Source organism: Callithrix jacchus, chromosome 3 (genome assembly GCF_049354715.1).
Source record: "Callithrix jacchus isolate 240 chromosome 3, calJac240_pri, whole genome shotgun sequence".
Lineage (NCBI taxonomy): Eukaryota > Metazoa > Chordata > Mammalia > Primates > Cebidae > Callithrix > Callithrix jacchus.
The window spans coordinates 52,960,067-52,979,618 of NC_133504.1; the positions used below are offsets into that span (position 1 = coordinate 52,960,067).

The window sequence follows — 19,552 nt, forward strand, 5'->3', positions numbered from 1 at the left end:
ACAGCAGAACTCAGAGACTGAAGTATTCATGCTCAGATTGTTCTGGCAGAGTAACTGAAGCATGTGATATTTGAGAGATTTCAGAAAAGACCTCACAGCAGTATCAGTATCAAATTGCTCTTTTTGAATTTTGCGGTTGAAATGTAAGTATTTCCACTGCCAGAGACCCAAGTTTCAATTCTGACTTGGTTGCTGATTATTTTATTTTTCTGATCCTTAGTTTTCTTGTTGGTAAAGTAAGGATATTAGACTATATGGTTTCTTTCAGCTTTAAAATACCATGTCAAAAGGTTAGAATTTATGGATCTGCTGTAAATCAAAATGATTTAATGTTTTAAATATTGTTCAAGCTCTGTTAAATTTCTAGCAGCCTTTATTTTTTTATTATTCCCACCTCCACCCACATCAGTTATGAAAAAGTCTTGCCTACAGTGAAAATATTATTTCATTATGAGTTTTTAGAAGTGTATTTCTCCAACACAAATCCGCATGCAGTACGCTCTCCAAATGCTTAGTTCTCGGAGCACATATTATAGCCATTTCATAATCTTTATAAAATAACTGTACTCTAACACAAAAGGCACAGCTACCCCAAGGTTAGTCTAAAACCTTTGAGCAAGAGATCTCATTTCCTTTGTAAATAAGCCTACTTTTTGTGGAGTTGTTAGTCAATTTAAGTAGGAAAGTGTGAAGATTGATTTAGGTGTACCTCAGACCAGTGGTTTGCTGAGTATGATCAATCATCTCCCAGCCTATACTTCTAAATGTTCTTCAAGCAATACACTGACAGGCACCAGCCAGTAGGCAAAACTGAGATTAAATTATATCTTCTATCAAAGATGTAAAAACCAAAGCCTCACACTAATATTGGACCTGTAGTGTGCAATCAGTAATATAGGAAAATTATATTGGATATTCAGATGAAATAACACTCTTGATTGGGTAAGAAGATAATTAGCATACAGGGAAGAAAATACACACTAGAAGTGATATTTATTTTTTGTTTGGGATGGTGAGATCTTATGGTTTTAAGAAGATAATTAGCATACAGAGAGGAAAATACACATTAGAAATGATTTTTTTTTGTTTGGATAGTGAGATCTTATAGGTCTTAGGTGATATTAAGAATTCATAATTACATTTCTAACTAGGAGTCTGTTTTCTACACTGTCTTAACATTAACACCATCTCTTGCTCCAAAGAAACAGATTTGATATATATACAATTGCTCGTTTTATAAAGTCAACCTTAAATTACCTTAGAGAAACAACTGAACTTCATTATCTCACTCTCTGACTCTATTAAGTAATTTCATAGCATGAAACAATACTTTAAAAGTATATGTTGTAGCAATCAACAGTTATTTAAAGAATGAGTTTTATTATTTGGTATATATTCCTTAATGTGATATTACTACTGTAAACAAAAAATCTTTAGATGTAAGTAAAATCTTAATAATGATTAAAATAGCAAATATGAAGAGAAAAATAAAATAGATTTTGCTGATTCAAAATTTCTATTTTAAATTACTATTTTATTTTTCTTAGTGAGTGACCTAGAATATTCAAATTAATTTCAGAGGTACTCAATACTTAAGTATTGTATATTTGCCAATTTATTCAGAAGAAGTCAAGGGCTCAAGTTTTAGTTTCTTTAACCCATTTACATATGGTTTGAAATGGTCTTTTAGAATAACATGTTGATTAAAAATAACCAAAGCATAAAGATTCAATTACATCCATTCATACTCATATCAAGAGCTACACTTCTTTCACTTATAAAATTAAGTCAGATGCTCAACAAGATATATTTGGCCTACATTTCATGTACCATCTTGAGCCCAATGTAACAATATGTTCATTAACTTGTTCTTTCAAATATTTAAGTCTCTGAGTAGAGAAGGAGTCTGTCATATCCTCCAAGAACACAGAAAAAAATAATAGAAAGACCTTGGATACACACAAAAATCAAATTAGAGAAAGAGAAAGATTTCTGAACAAGAAGAGGGTTGCTCAAGATTGTAATGTGGCCATAGCAAATGAACAGTTGTCCTTATTGGTTAAAATGTCAAGCTACTTAGTTGGCCCTTTGGGAATCCTCATTCATGTTCTTTGAATCAGAGATGCCAGCTTCTTTTGCAAAAGCCACCTCCTGGCATCATAACACAAAGTAGCTCAGACCATTCATGTAGGGAATCTAGTCATGAAAGAAAATAAGGGATCAAAAAATCTATACAAATCATGTCATAAAAGAAGATATTATGCTTTGGCTCTTTGCCCCCACCCAAATCTCATGTCAAAATTTAATTCCCAATGTTGGTGGAGGGACATGGTAGAAGGTGATCAGAGCATGGGGGTGGATTTTCTCCTTGCTGTTCTTGTGATGGCAAGTGATTTCTCACAAGATCTGTTTTTTTTAAAGTGTGTGGCAATTTTTGCATCACTCTCTCCTACTCTGCCATGGTAAGATGTGCTTGTTTCCCCTTTGCCTTCTGCCATGATTTTAAGTTTCCTGAGGCCTCCAAGCTGTGCTTCCTGTACAGCCTGTGAAATTTCTCAGTCTCAGGTAATTCTTTATAGTAGTATGAGAATCAACTAATAGAGAAAATTGTTACCGGAGATGTGAGGCATTGCTATAAAGATACCTGAAACTGTTGAAATGACTTTGGAACTGGATAATAGGCAGAGGCTGGAACAGATTGGCAGTATCAAAAGAAGACAGAAAGACAAGGAAAAGTTTGGAATTCCTAGAGACTTGTTGAATGGTTGTGACCAAAAAGCTGATAGTGATATGGACAGTGCAGTTCAGGCTGAGGTGGTCTCAGATGGAGATGAGGGACTTATTGGGAACTGGAGTAAAGGTCAATCTTGCTATGCTTTAGCAAAAAGACTGGGTGGCTGCTCTAGAGATCTGTGGAACTTGAATTTGAGAAAGATGATGTAGGGTATCTGGTAGACGAAATTTCTAAGCAGCAAAGCATTCAAGATGTGGCCTGGATGCTTTTAAAAACCTACACTCATTTACATAAACAAAAGGGAAGCAAAGGGTAAAAGTTTGAAAAATTTACAGCCTGAATATGTGGTAGAAAGAAAATTTCATTCTGGGGGAAAATTCAAGCTGGCTGCAGAAATTTGCATAAGTAAAGTGGAACTGAATGTTAATAGCCAAGACAATAGGGAAAATTCCTCCAAGACAGTTCAGAGACTTTCACAGCAGCCCCTCCCATCACAGACCTAGAAGTCTAAAAGGAAAAAAAGCTTTTGTGGGCAGGGCCCAGGGTGATGCTTCTCTGTGCAGCCTCAGGTTATGGCATCTTGCATTACAGCCACTTCAGCTCCAGCCTTGGCTAAATGGGGCCAAGATACAATTTGGGCCATTGCTTCAGAGGTGCAAGCCTCAAGCCTTGGCAGATTCCACATGGTCTTGAGCCTGCGGGTGCACAGAAGGCAAGAGTTGAGATTTGGGAGCCTCATCCTGGATTTCAGAAGATGTAATAAATGCCTAAATGTCCCGGCAGAAGTCTTCTACAGAAGAGGAGCCATCCTAGAGAACCTCTACTAGGGTAGTGCAGGGGGAGATTTGGGGTTGGAGCACCCACACAGTCTCCAGTGGGGCACTCCCTAGTGCAGCTGTGAGAAGAGAGCTACTATCCTCCAGACCCCAGAATAGTAGGTCCACTGACAGCTTGAACCATGTCCCTGGAAAAGGTGCAGGCACTCAACACTAGCCTGTCAGAGCAGCCCAGGGGCTGTACCCTGCAAAGCCATAAGAGCAGAGCTGCCCAAGGCTTTGGGAGTCTACCCCTTGTACAACTATGCCCTTGATGTGAGACATGGAGTTAAAGGAGATTATTTTAGAGCTTTAAGATTCATGACTGCCCTGCTAAGTTTGGGACTTGCATGGGACCTGTAACCCCTTTGTTTTGTCCAATTTCTCCCTTTTGAAATGGGAGCATTTACCCAATGCCTGTGCTCCCATTGTATCTTGTAAGTAACTAACTTGTTTTTTATTTTACAGGCTCATAGGCAAAAGGGATTTGCCTTGCTGCAGATGAGACTTTGGACTTGGGTTTTTGAGTTAATGCTCAAATGAGCTAAGACTTGGGGGACTGTTGAGACATAGCTTTGTTTTGAAATGTGAGAAAGACGTGAGATTTAGGAGGAACCAGGAACAGAATGATACAGTTTGGTTCTGTGTCCCCACTGTGTCAATTTGTAATTGCCAGTTTTGGGGGAGGGACCCAGTGGGATGCGATTGGATCATGGCAGTGGATTTCCCTCAGGCTGTTTTCATGATGGTGAGTGAGTTCTCATGAAATCTGCTTGCTTAAAAGTGTGTAGCGCTTTCCCCTTCATTCCCTCTTTTCTGCTCTGCTCTGGTAAGATATACTTGCTTCCACTTCACCTTCTGCTGATTGTAAGTTTCCTGAGGCCTCCCAACCATGCTTCCTGTACAGCCTGTGGAACTGTGAGTGAATTAAAGTTCTTTTCTTCATAAATTACCCAATCCCAGGTAGTTCTTTTATAGCAATGTGAGAACAGACTAATACAAAAGACTTGCTTTGAGATCTAATTATGTGATGTTACAAACTACTTCTAAGAAGAATTAATGTCTAAAATTACTCTTCTGGGCCATTGTAAAATGGCATCTCAGTGAATGGCTATGTGGATGCTGAGTTCAGCCCCGCATTATGCTTACTAAGACATAAAGTAAGCTACCAATCCTACAAGCCTGTCAGATTCTATGAACTATGATGTTAATCCAAAAATGAAAACAATATATGACAATGACTCTTTCAAGGACATAAAGAATCCAGGGGTGAAGTTACTTTCTGTTTCCAACCTAAAGTCCAGAAAATGAATGAAACAGGTGTGCTGAGTACAGAATTTGTGAAGGTGCTGCAGAACTATGTTGAGCTTCTGTTGTTGGTTCTGGGCTCCTTCTTGCCCAGTCAATGAGAATCCATGACCAGAGGTCATCAAACAATAACTGAAGAATATTTTTATTTGTATGACATTATAAAGTCATAGAATACCTTACTTCAGTGTGCCAAATTAATGAAAAACTAGTGAATGTTAAAATACATAATCACACATGTTATTTTTTAGTGTTTTTATATTAGTAGAAATCATGATGGGTATGAGGTGACATCTCATTGTGGTTTTGCTTAGCATTTTCTTAATGATTAACAATGTTGAGCGTCTTCTTATATGTTTTTGGCCATTTGTATATAATTTTTGGAGAAATGTTTATTCAAATCCTTTTTCCATTGTTTAATTGCTTTTCTTTTCTTTCTTTTTTTTTTTTTTTTTTTGCTGTTGTGAGTTGCTGGAGTTTTTAATCTAATTTGGGTATTAACCACTTATTAGATATATGAGTGTCACAAAGGTATTGTACACCCATGTTTGTAACAGCATTATTCCCAATAACCAAAAGGTGGAAGCAATCCAAGTGTCCATCAATAGATGAATGGATAAAGGTGCTATATATGAGATACCACTCAGTCGTAAAAAGGTTACAACATGAACGAACTTTTAGAATCTTGTGCTTAGTGAAGTAAGTCCATCACAAAAAATGAATTTGTATGATTACACTTATATAAGAGATCTAAAATAGTCACTTCCATAGAAATAGAAAGTAGAATGGTTGTCACCGGGGGAGAGGGAGAAATGGGGATTACTATACACTTAAAAATGGTTAATGAGGCAAATTTTATATGTGTGATTTTTTTTAACCACAATTAAAAGTTTTAAAAGCATATAAATAATAACATGTTGAAAAACTGTTTGCATTTAGTCAAGGTCAGTGCTTACATGTTTCAGACAGTGGGATTTCACCATATTGTGACAGAGTGAGCAGTGTGTGTGACCAACTCTTAATCAGAGCCCTCCTATTTGCTCTCCTACTAATAAAATACAGAGAAGATTTCGGGGCATAAATCTTACTAGATGAATACTTATTCTTCAGACCATTTTTCCAAGTGTGAATTATGACCGTCTAAAGAAGGATTTAAAGAGCAAGTAGAGGCCAGGTGTCCCAGAAAGAATAGCACCTTATCTCCTCACTTCCCCTGGTCCCATCCTCCCTGAGAGATGCCCTAGGAGGAAGCACATGTGGTGGGTAGAGCATGGACACTGGCCTCAGAAACCATGAGAATCCCCACTCTGCCATTTCTAGCAGTATAACTTTAGGTATTTTCACTTTGCTTAGCCTCATTTTTATCACCTGTAAAATGGGGATAGGTTCTCAACATTGAAGTAAAATGAGGCATGTGAAGAGCTTGAAAATTAAGCTCTAATTTAGACAAAAAGAGTAATGTGGAAAATAAGAAATTGCTGGCCAGAATTGACAGTTTTCTGATGTATACTTGCATGAGCATAAGATAACAAGTGTCCACAAGTACAGCAACATGATGTGGATTAGAAATCTATTTTCAGAGGCATGGCTTTCAACTGTGCCTTAAAACTCAAAAGCCATCCACAATAGTGCTATCTCAAGAGAAAACTTGACAAATAAGAACTCTCATGATTGAGATTATAATGAAGAAGAAATGTGAGATTATAAATTCCAAATGAGGTTATTACTTTGCCTGATTTGGTCATTTTTGTCATGTAGATGTAACAGGCATTAGGATGCAAAACTGTCTTGTGGGTATGATTTGGGAAAACTGGTCCAAAGTGCATTTTGACATAAGAGGATGTCATAAATTCTAGATGCTATTAGTAACTCTTTGGAAATCTCAGTATCTCAGTGTACATGCCCTTGAAATTGGAGTCAAACAGTTTGTATTTCTGTAGAGTTTTATTTCTTTGATGAGAAAAGGTATAAAAACTAGATTACTTTTTGAGGTAAAATGGGGTGAGATGAATGTGGGGGGATAATCAATTAAGTGCTTACACTAGTTATAAAAGTGTCAGTCAATGAGGTCATTGGTAGAAAGAACAAAGTTCATTGTTGTATGTCACAGGAATTTTTTTAAATGCACTGTTAGCACAGATCTTTAAGCATGATTCCCAGCATAATAATGATAAAACATTATAGTTCATTTGGCTTGCTCCAGTAGAGGATCTGTATCCAAATATTATAGGAAATAACATGTTTGAGATTTGGGGCATTCCCTCAGTCCATATTAATTATTTTATCATGATCAGCAGGCCAGTTATAAAATAAAGACATGGTTTTGAGCCTTTGGATGGCTTTTTTTTTTTCTTCTGGTAAAAGTGCTTGATTCTATTTCTACAGAATAGAGATCTAAATAGTCTATGAAATCAATCATTTTTGATCTTCTATTATCATTATAGTTTATTATTTTTGAAGTCATGAGATATTTAATCAACTTTGTAAAGTGATGGATACAATCTTTCAGTACATTGGGTTATTTTGAAATTTTATGTCTTTATACAAAGAACATAGATGATTAGGCAAAGCTTATTTTTTCCATTTTGTTCATTCAGTCAATATCGTAGGCAGAGTAATGCCCCATCCCAAGAGGTCTGCGTCCCAATTCCCAGAACCTGTGAATATGTTGTTATGTGGCAGAGTGGAAGTAAGGCTGCAGATGAAACTGAGGTTGCTAATCAGCTGGCCTTGAGAAGGGAAGGTTATACTGGATTATCTAGGTGGGCCCAGTGTAACCACAAGGGGCCCCTAATGTGGAAGAAGGAGGCCAAAGAAAGAATCAGAGATGACAGCATGAAAAGACTCAGTCTGATGTTACTGACTGTGAAGATGAAGAAAGAGGCCATAAGCCAAGAAATGTGAGTGACCTATAGAATCTGGAAAAGGCAAGAAACAGAATCTCCCCAGGGATCTCCAGAAAGAACTCAGTGATGCCAACACTTTTGTCTAGTGAGATCCAGAAATTTAAGATAAATTCTTGTTTTATTCCACTAAGTTTATGGTAATTTGTTATGGCAACAACAACAAAAAAAATACAGTCAATTCATTATGTGTTTAATTTTCCTGGGTACATGAGCATTGTACATATTTATGCAATACATGTGATATTCTGATCAAGCACACCATGTGTGAGGATCAAATCTCGGTAATTAGGATTTTCATCAGCTCAAACACCGATGATCATTTCTTTGTGTTGGGAACATTCCAAATCTACTTTTATAATTACTTTGAAATACACAAAATAAATTATTGTTAAGTATACTCATCCAATCTACTCTGGGCTGAAGGAGATGAGGTCTCTTAGGGACTCAGAAGAAACTTTAAGAGTGGGATCTTATCTCTAAGAAAAGGCTGTGGGGCCTGAAAGGAAACTTGAGATCTCTAGGAGATGCCATTTAGTTCTATGGCCTATGTCTTTAAAATCCTTCTCATCTCTATTAACCTTTTTAATGCTTTCAGGAAACTGGTATTTTCTGTAGAGAATATTTTCTCTGGAAATACTTGTCTTCACAAAAGTAAATGAAGTTAAAAATATGGGACTTTAGGTATCTAAGTAATTATACCTGGTCTTTTGTTCTTTAGCAAACTGATTCTGAGTCATCCAATAGCATTTTTTTTTACTCTGAAGATTCAGATAAAGTATGCTCCCATAAAATTTTAATCATCCTGCTTTTTCTTTACTGTGTGCCCTGGAAATATTAGATAACCTCCTCTCCACCAAATAGTTCACAGGTAATCCAGTGGTTAACAACTGCTCTGCCTCTTAGTCAAGGAAAATGTTATATTGCAGTAATGACTTCCTTCTCAGGAAGCTCACTGAAATAGAATCTTTTGAATCATTAAATGTAGCACAAACAAGATGAAAACTACCTTATACTCATCATGTAACAGTCAGAATTTTCCATAAGCTTTATTTTTATGATGTCCTACTATAAACATGGCTTAACATAATTTTACTTAGAATTGTGTTTGTCTTAAACTTCATCAAATTTTTTGGTTTATTTTTCTTGTATTGTTTTTCCCTTTTTTGTTTTTGCTTTTACTTTTAAACGATAGAAATCTTTTAAGAAATATTTTCAGACAGCAAGATGTAGTAGAAAGAAAACCTGCTTTGGAACCAGAAATCCAGTGACAATACGACACTGACACTGATTAGCTGAGAAACCCTAGACAAGTTCATAAAATAATTTCTATTTCAATTATTTCCTCTTTAAAGTGGGCAATTCACAGGGTTATCATAAAAACTACATGAAATATATAAACACCCATGTCAAATTGGAGAAGATATCTACTAGTCATGTCTGGTAAGAGGTTAGTATCAGAATTTATAAAGAATTTCTACAACTCAGCAATACATCCAGTCAAAAAAATGAGGAAATAACTTGCATAAACCTTCTCCAAAAATGAAATACAAGTGGCCAAAAAGCAAGTGATGCTCGACATCACTAGTCATTAGGGAAATGCAAATCCAAACCACATTAGGATGGCTACCAGACTGGGCACATTGGCTCATGCCTGTAATTCCAGCACTTTGGGAGGCCGAGGTAGGTAGATCACTTGAGATCAGGAGTTCAAGACCAGCCTGGCCAAAATGGTGAAACCCCATCTCTACTAATAATACAAAAAGTAGCAGGAATTGGTGGCACCTGCCTGTAATCCCAGCTACTCAGGGGGCTGAGGCAGGAGAACTGCTGGAATCTGGGAGGCAGAGGTTGCAGTTAGCCAAGATTGTGCCATTGCACTCCAGCCTGGGAGAGAAAGTGAGACTCTGTCTCAAAAAAAAAACGGGGGTGGGGGGGCATTTGTGATGCTATAACAAAATACCACAATAGGATAATTTATGAAGAACATATATGCATTTCTTACAGTTCTGGAAGCTGAAAATATCAAAATCAAGGCACTGATATTCACTGTCTTGTGAGTCCTCAGTCTGTATGCTGCCAGGATGACACCTTGTCATTACATCTTCCAGAGGGGATGAATTCTGTATCCTCATGTGGCAGAAGGAGGAAGGGCAAAAGGGTCTAAGTAGTTTTCTCCTACCTTTAGAAGGCACTAATCCATTCATGAAAGGGAAGGCCAAAGATGGCTGAATAGGAAGAGCTCCAGAGCACCATTCCCAGCAAGAGTGACACCGAAGGTGAGTGATCTCCCTATTTCCAACCCAGGTACCGGGTTCCTCTCAATGGGACTGGTTAGACAGTGGGTGTAGCCCAAGAAGGGCAACCAAAGCAGGGTAGGGTGTTGCCTCACCTGGGAAGTGCAAGAGTCCAGAGAACTCCCCCTCCTAGCCAGTGGAAGCCATGAGGGACTTTTCTGGACATTGTGGCACTATGGTTCAGATACTGCACTTTTCCCATGGCCTTCACAACCTGTAGACCAGGAGATTCTCCCTGACACCTACAACACCAGCCGGGTTTCCAGCACAAAACTGGGCGGCTATTTTGGGTGACCGTTTTAGCCACACCTGGAATGCCAGTGAGACAGAACTGCTAATTCCCCTGAAAAAAAGGGGACTGAAGACAGGGAGCAAAGTGATCTGGCTCAGGGGGTCCCACCCCCACAAAGTTCAGAAAGCTGGAACCCACTGGCTTGGAATTCTCTCAGCCAGCACAGCACTCTGAGCTCAACCTGGGACAGTCGAGCTTGGTTGCGGGAGGGGTGTCTGCCATTATCGAGGCGGTTCTAACCTTGCCTGTGTAAACAAAATCACAAGGATATTTACACAGCCACTGGGCAGAGCCCACAGCAGCTCAGCAAGGCATCTGCAGGCTGACTGTGACTAGACTCCCTTCTTGTTGGGAAGAGTATCTCTGAAAAAAAAGGCAGCAACCTGTCAGGGACTAAGAAATAAAGCCCTACCTTCCTGGGACAGTGCACCTGGGAAAAGGGGTAGTTGTTAGTTCCACTTCAGCAGACTTAAATGTCCCTGCCCAGCAGCTCTGAAGGGAGCAATGGAACTCCCAGCACAGCACTTGAGCTCTGATAAGGGACAGACTGCCTCCTCAAGCGGCTCCCTAACCCCCGTATAGCCTAAGAGACACCTTATACAGGAGAGCTGTGGCTGACCTCTGACAAAGCTACCAGAGGAAGGAACAGGCAGCAATCCTTACTGTTCTGAAGCCCCTGTGGGTGATTCCCAGGCAAGCAGGGTCTGGAGTGGACCTCCAGCAGTCCTGCAGCAGAGGGTCCTAACTGTTACAAGGAAAAATTAAAAAAACAGAAAGAAATAGCTTAAACATAAACAGAAAGGACGTCCACTCAGAGATTCCATCCAAAAGTCACCAACTTCAAAGACCAAAGGTAGATAAATCCACAAAGATGGGAAGAAACCAGTGCAAAAAAGGCTGAAATTGTCAAAAACCAGAATGCTTCTTCTCCAAGGGATCACAACTCCTCACCAGCAAGGGAACACAACTGGATGGAGAATGAATTTGACAAATTGACAGAAGCAGGCATCAGAGGGTAGATAATAACAAATCTCTCCAAGCAAAAGGAGCGTATTCTAGTCCAATACAAAGAAACTAAGAACCTTCAAAAAAGGTTAGACAAAATGCTAACTAGAATCAACAGCTTAGAGAAGAACATAAATTACTTGACAGAACTGAAAAACACTCACAAGAACTTTGCGAAGCCTACACAAGTTTCAATAGACAAAGCGATCAAGCAGAAAAAGGGATATCAGAGATTGAAGATCAACTCAATAAAATAAAACAAGAAGGCAAGATCCAAGAACAAAAAACAGTGAAAAGAAATGAACAAGGCCTCCAAGAAAATGAGATTATGTGAAAAAAACAAATCTACGTTTGATCAGTGTACCTGAATGTGACAGGGAGAATGAAACTAAGCTGAAAAATACTCTTCAAGATATTATCCTGGAGAACTTCTCCAACCTAGCAAAACAGGCCAACATTCATATTCAGGAAATACAGAGGACACCACAAATATATTCCTCAAGAAGAGCAACCCCAAGGCACATGATCATCAAATTCCCCAGAGTTGAAATGAAGAAAAACTGCTAAGGGCAGCCAGAGAAAGGTTGGGTTACCAAAAAGGGAAGCCCATCAGACTCACAGCAGATGTCTCAGCAGAAATCCTACAAGCCAGAAGAGAGTGGGGCCAATATTCTACAACCTTAAAGAAAAGAACATTCAACCCAGAATTTTATATCCAGCCAACCTAAGCTTTATAAGTGAAGGAGAAGTAAAATCCTTTATGGACAAGCAATTGCTGAGAGATTTTGTCACCACTAGGCCTGCCTTACAAGAGCTCCTGAAGGAAGCACTAAACATGGAAAGGAACAACCAGTACCAGTCACTGCAAAAACATACCAAATTGTAAAAACCATCAACACAGTGAACAAATTGCATCAATTAACAGGCAAAACAACCAGTTAGCAGCTAAATGGCAGGATCAAGTTCACACATATAATATTAACCTTAAATGTAAATGGGCTAAATGTCCCAATCAAAAGTCACAGACTGGCAAATCAGATAAAGAGTCAAGACCCATTGGTGTGCTGTATTCAGGAGACCCATCTCACACGCAAAGACACACATAGGCTCAAAATAAAGGGATGGAGGAAGATTTACCAAGCAAATGGAGAGCAAAAAAAAAAAGCGGAGATTGCAATCCTAGTCTCTGAGAAAACAGACTTTAAACCAACAAAGATCAAAAGAGACAAAGAAGGGCATTACATAATGGTAAAGGGATCAATGCAAGAAGGGTTAACTATTCTAAATATATATGCACCCAATACAGGAGCACTCAGATACATAAAGCAAGTTTTTAATGACCTACAAAGAAACTTAGACTCCCAGACAATAATAGTGGGAGACTTTAACACTCCACTGTCAATATTAGACTGATCAACAAGACAGATAATTAACAAGGAAATCTAGAACTTAAACTCAGATCTGGACCAAGCGGACATAATAGACATCTACAGAAGTTTCCACTCCAAATTCACAGAATATATGTCCTTCTCAGCACCACATCACACCTACTCTAAAATTGACCACATAATTGAAGTAAATCACTCCTCAGTAAATGCAAAAGAAAATCATAACAAACAGTCTCTCAGACCACAGTGCAATCAAATTACAACCCAAGATTAAGAAAATCACTCAAAATTGCACAACTACATGAAAACTGAACAACCTGCTCCTGAATGACTACTGGGTAAACAATGAAATGAAGGCAGAAATAAAGATGTTCTTTGAAACCAATGAGAACGAAGACACAGCATACCAGAATCTCTGGGACACATTTAAAGCAGTGTCTAGAGGGAAATTTATAGCAATAAATGCCCATGTGAGAAGCGAGGAAAGATATAAAATTGACACCTGAACATCACAATTAAAAGAACGAGAGGAGCAAGATCAAACAAATTCAAAAGCTAGCAGAAGACAAGAAATAACTAAGATCAGAGCAGAACTGAAGGAGATACAGACACAAAAATCCCTTCAAAACATCAATAAATCCAGGAGCTTGCTTTTTGAAAATATCAACAAAATAGAATGACCACTGGCCAGACTAATAAAAAAGAAAAGACAGAAGAATCAAATAGATTCAATAAAAAGTGATAAAGGGGATATCACCACCGATTCCACAGAAATTCAAACCACCAATGGAGAGTACTACAAACAATTCTATGTACATAAACCAGTAAATCTGGAAGAAATGGATAAATTCCTGGACACTTACACCCTCTCAAGACTAAACCAGGAAGAAGTTGAATCCCTGAATAGACCAATAACAAGGTCTGAAGTTGAGGCAGCAATTAACAGCCTACCAACCAAAAAAAGTCCAGGTCCAAATGGGTTTATAGCTGAATTCCACCAGACATACAAAGAGGAGCTTGTACCATTCCTTCTGAAACTATTTCAAGCAATACAAAAAGAGGAAATCCCTCCTAACTCATTTTATGAAACCAACATAATCCTGATACCAAAACCTGGCAGAGACCCAATTAAAAAAGAAAATTTCAGGCCAATAGCCATGATGAACATTGATCTGAAAATCTTCAATAAAATACTAGAAAACCAAATCCAACAGCACATCAAAACGCTTATCCATCACAATCAAGTCAGCTTCATCCCTGAGATGCAAGGCTTGTTTAACATTTGCAAATCTATAAATGTAATCCATCACATACACAGAACCAAAGACAAGAGCCACATGATTATCTCAATAGATGCAGAGAAGGCCTTCGACAAAATTTAACAGCCCTTTATGCTAAAAGGTCTCAATAAACTAGGTATTGATGGAATGTATCTCCAAATAATAAAAGCTATGTATGACAAACTCACAGCCAATATCATACTAAATGGGCAACAACTGAAAGCATTCCCTTTGAAAACTGGCACAAGACAAGGGTGCCCTCTCTTATCACTCCTATTCAACATAGTATTGGAAGTTCTGGCCACGACAATCAGACAAGAAAAAGAAAAAAGGGTATTCAGTTAGAGAAAGATAAAGTCAAATTGTCTCTATTTGCAGACATGATTTTATATTTAGAAAACCCCACCTCTGGGGTTTTGGTCTCTGCCCAAAATTCATTAAGCTGATAAGCAACTTTGGCAAAGTCTCAGGCTACTAAATCAATGTGCAAAAATTACCAACATTCCTGTACACCAAAAACAGATAGACAGCCAAATCATGAGTGAACTCCCATTCACAATTGCTATAAAGAGAATAAAATGCCTAGGAATACAACTAACAAGGGATGTGAAGGACCTCTTTAAGGAGAACTACGAACCACTGCTAAAGGAAATGAGAGGATACAAACAGATGGAAAAACATTCCATGCTCATGGTTAGGAAGAATCAATATTGTGAAAATGGCCATACTGCCCAAAGTAATTTATAGATTCAAAGCTATCCCCATCAAGCGACCATTGACCTTCTTCACAGAACTGGAAAAAAAACACCTTAAACTTCATATGGAACCAAAAAGTAGCCCACATAGCAGGCAGGACATTGTAAGCAAAAAGAACAAAGCTAGAGGCATCACACTACCTGACTTCAAACTATACTACCAGGCTACAGTAATCAAAACAATATGGTACTGGTACCAAAACGGAGATATAGACCAATGGAACAGAACAGAGGCCTCAAAGGTAATGCCATACATCTACAACAATTTGATCTTTGACAAACCTGACAAAAATAAGCAATGGGGAAAGGATTCCCTATTTAATAAATGGTGTTGGGAAAACTGGCTAGCTATATGCAGAAAGCTGAAACTGGACCCCTTCCTTAAACTAAAATTAGCTCTAGATGGATTAAAGACTTAAACACAAGACCTAACACCATAAAAATCCTAGAAGAAAACCTAGGCAATATCATTCAGGACATAGGCATAGGCAAGGACTTCATGACTAAAACATCAAAAGCAGTGACAACAAAAGCCAGAATAGACAAATAGGATCTAATTAAACTTAAGAGCTTCCGCACAGCAAAAGAAACTAGCATTAGAGTGAACCAGCAACCAACAGAATGGGAAAATATTTTTACAATCTACCCATCTGACAAGGAGCTAATATCCAGAATCTATAAAGAACTTAAAAAAATTTACAAGAAAAAAAAAACATCAAAAAGTGGGCAAAGGATATGAATAGACACATTTCAAAAGAAGACATTTATGCAGCCAACATTCACATTAAAAAAAGTTCATCATCACTGGTCATTAGAGAAATGCAAATCAAAACCACATTGAGATACCATCGCACACCAGTTAAAATGATGATCATTAAAAAATCTGGAGACATCAGATGCTGGAGAGGATGTGTAGAAATAGGAGCACTTTTACACTGTTGGTGGGAGTGTAAATTAGTTCAACCATTGTGGAAGACAGTGTGGCGCTTCCTCAAGGACCTAGAAATAGAAATTTCGTTTGACCCAGCAATCCCATTACTGGGTATATATCCAGGGGATCATGAACCATTCTATTATAAAGACACATGCACACGTATGTTCACTGCAGCACTGCTTACAACAGCAAAGACCTGGAACCAACCCAAATGCCCACTGATAATAGACTAGACAACAAAAATGTAGCACATATACACCATGGAATATTATGCAGCCATAAAAAAAGGATGAGTTCATGTCCTTTGCAAGGACATGGATGAAGATGGAAACCATCATTCTCAGCAAACTAACACAAGAACAGAAAACCAAACACCACATGTTCTCACTCATAAGTGGGTGGTGAACAATGAGAACACATGGGCACAGGGAGGGGAACATCACACACCAGGACCTGCTGGGGTATGGGGGAAGCTAGGGGAGGGAGAGCAGGGGGTTGGAGGATTCAGGAGGGATAACATTAGGAGAAATGCCTAATGTAGATGACAGGGAGATGGATGCAGCAAACCACCATGGCATGTGTATACCTATGAAACAATCCTGCACGATCTGTACATGTACCCCAGAACATAAAATATAGTAATAAAAAATAAGTAAATAAATAAATATTTTAAAAAGACAGTGAAGCCCTCATGACATAATCACTTTCAAAAAGGCCCCACCTCTTAATATTATCACACTGGGGATTAAATTTTAACCTTAATTTTGGAAGGGACACATTCAATTTAGAGCAGATATTATCAGAAAAAAAAAAAAGAAACTACACACAAACCAGAAAATAAGGATTGGCAAAGTTGTAAAGAAATTCAGACCCTTGTGTCCTGCTAGTGGGAACTTAAAATGATGCAGCCACTATGAAACAGTATGGCAGTTTCTTAAAAATCCAATATAGAATTGCCATGCAGCCTAGCAATTCCACTTCTGGTATATATCCTAAAGATTTAAGAGCAGGGTTTCAGGAAGGTATAGCACATCCACAATCATTATAGCACTATTCACAGCAGCCAAAAAGTGGAAGAAACCCAAGTGTCCATTAATGGAAGAATGAATAAACAAAATGTTGTAAATACTTATTTAAAAAGGAAATAAATTCTAACACACACTACAACATGGATGAAGCTTGAGGTTATTATGCTAAGTGAAATAGTCACAGAGAGACAAATGCTGAATGATTCCACTATATGAGGTATCTAAAGCAGTCAAATTCACAGAAACAGAAAGCAAAATGGTGCTTGCCAGAAACTTGGGAGGGAGAAATGGGAAGTTGATTAGTGGCTATAGAGATTTATTTTAGAAAGACTAAAAAGTTCTGGAGATTAGTTGCATAATGATGTAAATATACTTAACAGTACTGAATTATACATATAAAAATAGTTAAGATGATTAATTTTATATGCATAAAATTATACATATAAAAATAGTTAATAATACATTATACATAAAATATATAATGTGTAATGTATTATTTGTATAATTTGTATAATGTATAATTTATATAATAATTCATTATACAAAAAATGTTAATACATTATACATATAAAAATAGTTAAGATGTTATGTATGTTTTGTGACAATATTTTAAAAACTCATAACATGTAAGAAGTCCTGATTTAATGCTGAGTGGATGGATGGGTGGATGGAATCTTATGGGGCAGTGAAAAGGTCATGGCATTCAGGTGACCTTGTTTTATCTTACCAGTTGTGTGACTCTCAGCCTCTCAGAAATTCAGCTCTCTTTTCTTCAAAACAGAAATTATAACACCCTCATCCTCATAGGCTCATGTATGTGAAAGCATGACACCTTACGTAATTTTAGTTGAATAAGAATCTAGGTAGTAAACTATTATAATTATTTGTCTGGTCAACATACATACACATGCACACACATAGAGAAAGAGAGAGAGAGAGAGCCTTTTCACCCAAGATTAAATTTTTCTGTTAAGTATCACGTCTGCTGTTAATATCACTTATGTAATTGGGGCCCAGAGTTCTAAATCACAATTTGAGAATGGCTTATAAATACAGAGAAGTTTCTTAGCATGCTCAGTAGTTTTTAATCTTTCACAAGAGATTATGAAACAACCCTGTGAACATTAGTAAAGACATAAATCTCTTTTTTGCTGTGGCATTTTTTATAATAGCCTTTCATGGTTTTTTTTCTTCCCATTAGTCTTTCCCTATCTTCTGTTGAATTCTGAAATGTGTCCTCCAATTTGTTGGGGGAACATAAACTCAGATTTCATCTCTCATGGTTGTGGGAATGAAGTGGGTTTTAATTTAAAGTAAACTTCATATATCTAGCAGTATGTCTACTTTGTTTTTTTTTTCACCTTTCTTCTCAGAAAGATGAGAAATTAAGTGTATCCTGGTAGAACAACTTGGTTGATAAAGTAGCACTTTTTCTCATTAAGAGGAAGTTTGGGCTCACTTCATTTTACTCACTGACCACTGCCAACGCAAAAGGGAATAAGTGCTGTCACTTCTTCAGGCTTCCATTTGGTTCACACAACCTGGAAATTTGCCTGTTTCTTAGGTGCCTAAAGGGATGAAAACCCAAGGACTTGCAAGCACTTCATCATTGATACTGAGATTGTTTCAAGTCCTGCCTGCAACTGTCAGCTTGTTTTGTTGTTTTAAATCAAACACTCAGTCTTGGGGAAAACACTCAGCCTTGAAATACCTGCCTGAAAAATTGTCAGTTTTGTTTTAACAATCAGATCACCGTTTTAGTGTGTATTCAGGAAGACTGACTCTGTGTCTAATGTCAATATCTGCTTTCAGAGAAGAAAGAAAAAGAGACTCTGCTGAAGGGGTTTAAAAAAAACATAACTCAGTTGGGTCAAAATATCTGTCTCCCTTTTAATGATAAATTCCAACTTTAAATCATTCCTTTACTCCTGTATATGATTATAGGCAGTTAGAAGCAGCCAGGCTACATCTCAAAAGCTTTTCTACTTAGAAGTTTCTTCCACCAGATACCCTAAGGTCAACCTTCCAGAAATTCCCAGGCCATGGACACAATGCTAAGGCTTGGCAAGGGTGATCTTTTCTCCAGTTCTTGATAACTTAATAAATTCTTAATTTCCTGCAAATGAAAACCACATTGAGATACCATCTCACGCCAGTTAGAATGGCGATCATTAAAAAATCTGGAGACAACAGATGCTGGAGAGGATGTGGACAAATAGGAACACTTTTACACTGTTGGTGGGAGTGTAAATTAGTTCAACCATTGTGGAAGTCAGTGTGTCAATTCCTCAAGGACCTAGAAATAGAAATTCCATTTGACCCAGCAATCCCATTACTGGGTATATATCCAAAGGACTATAAATCATTCTACTATAAGGACACATGCACACAAATGTTCATTGCAGCAATGTTTACAATAGCAAAGACCTGGAACCAACCCAAATGCCCATCAATGATAGACTGGACAGGGAAAATGTGGCACATATACACCATGGAATATTATGCAGCCATCAAAAACGATGAGTTTGTGTCCTTTGTAGGGACATGGACACACCTGGAGAACATCATTCTCAGCAAACTGACACAAGAACAGAAAATCAAATACCGCATGTTCTCACTCATAGGCGGGTGATGAACAATGAGAACACATGGACACAGGGAGGGGAGCACTACACATTGGGGTCTATTGGGGGAAATAGGGGAGGGGCAGTGTGGGGGGAGTTGGGGAGAGAGAGCATGGGGAGGAATGCCAGATATAGGTGAAAGGGAGGAAGGCAGCAAATGACACTGCCACGTGTGTACCTATGCAACTA

General features: G+C 37.9%; 1 long non-coding RNA gene across 1 annotated transcript in view; it reads right to left on the reverse strand.

Moving 5' to 3' along the window:
• LOC118152194 (uncharacterized) overlaps nt 1-19,552 on the reverse strand; it is a 165,711-nt gene that overhangs the window by 57,629 nt on the left and 88,530 nt on the right. The window lies entirely within an intron of this gene.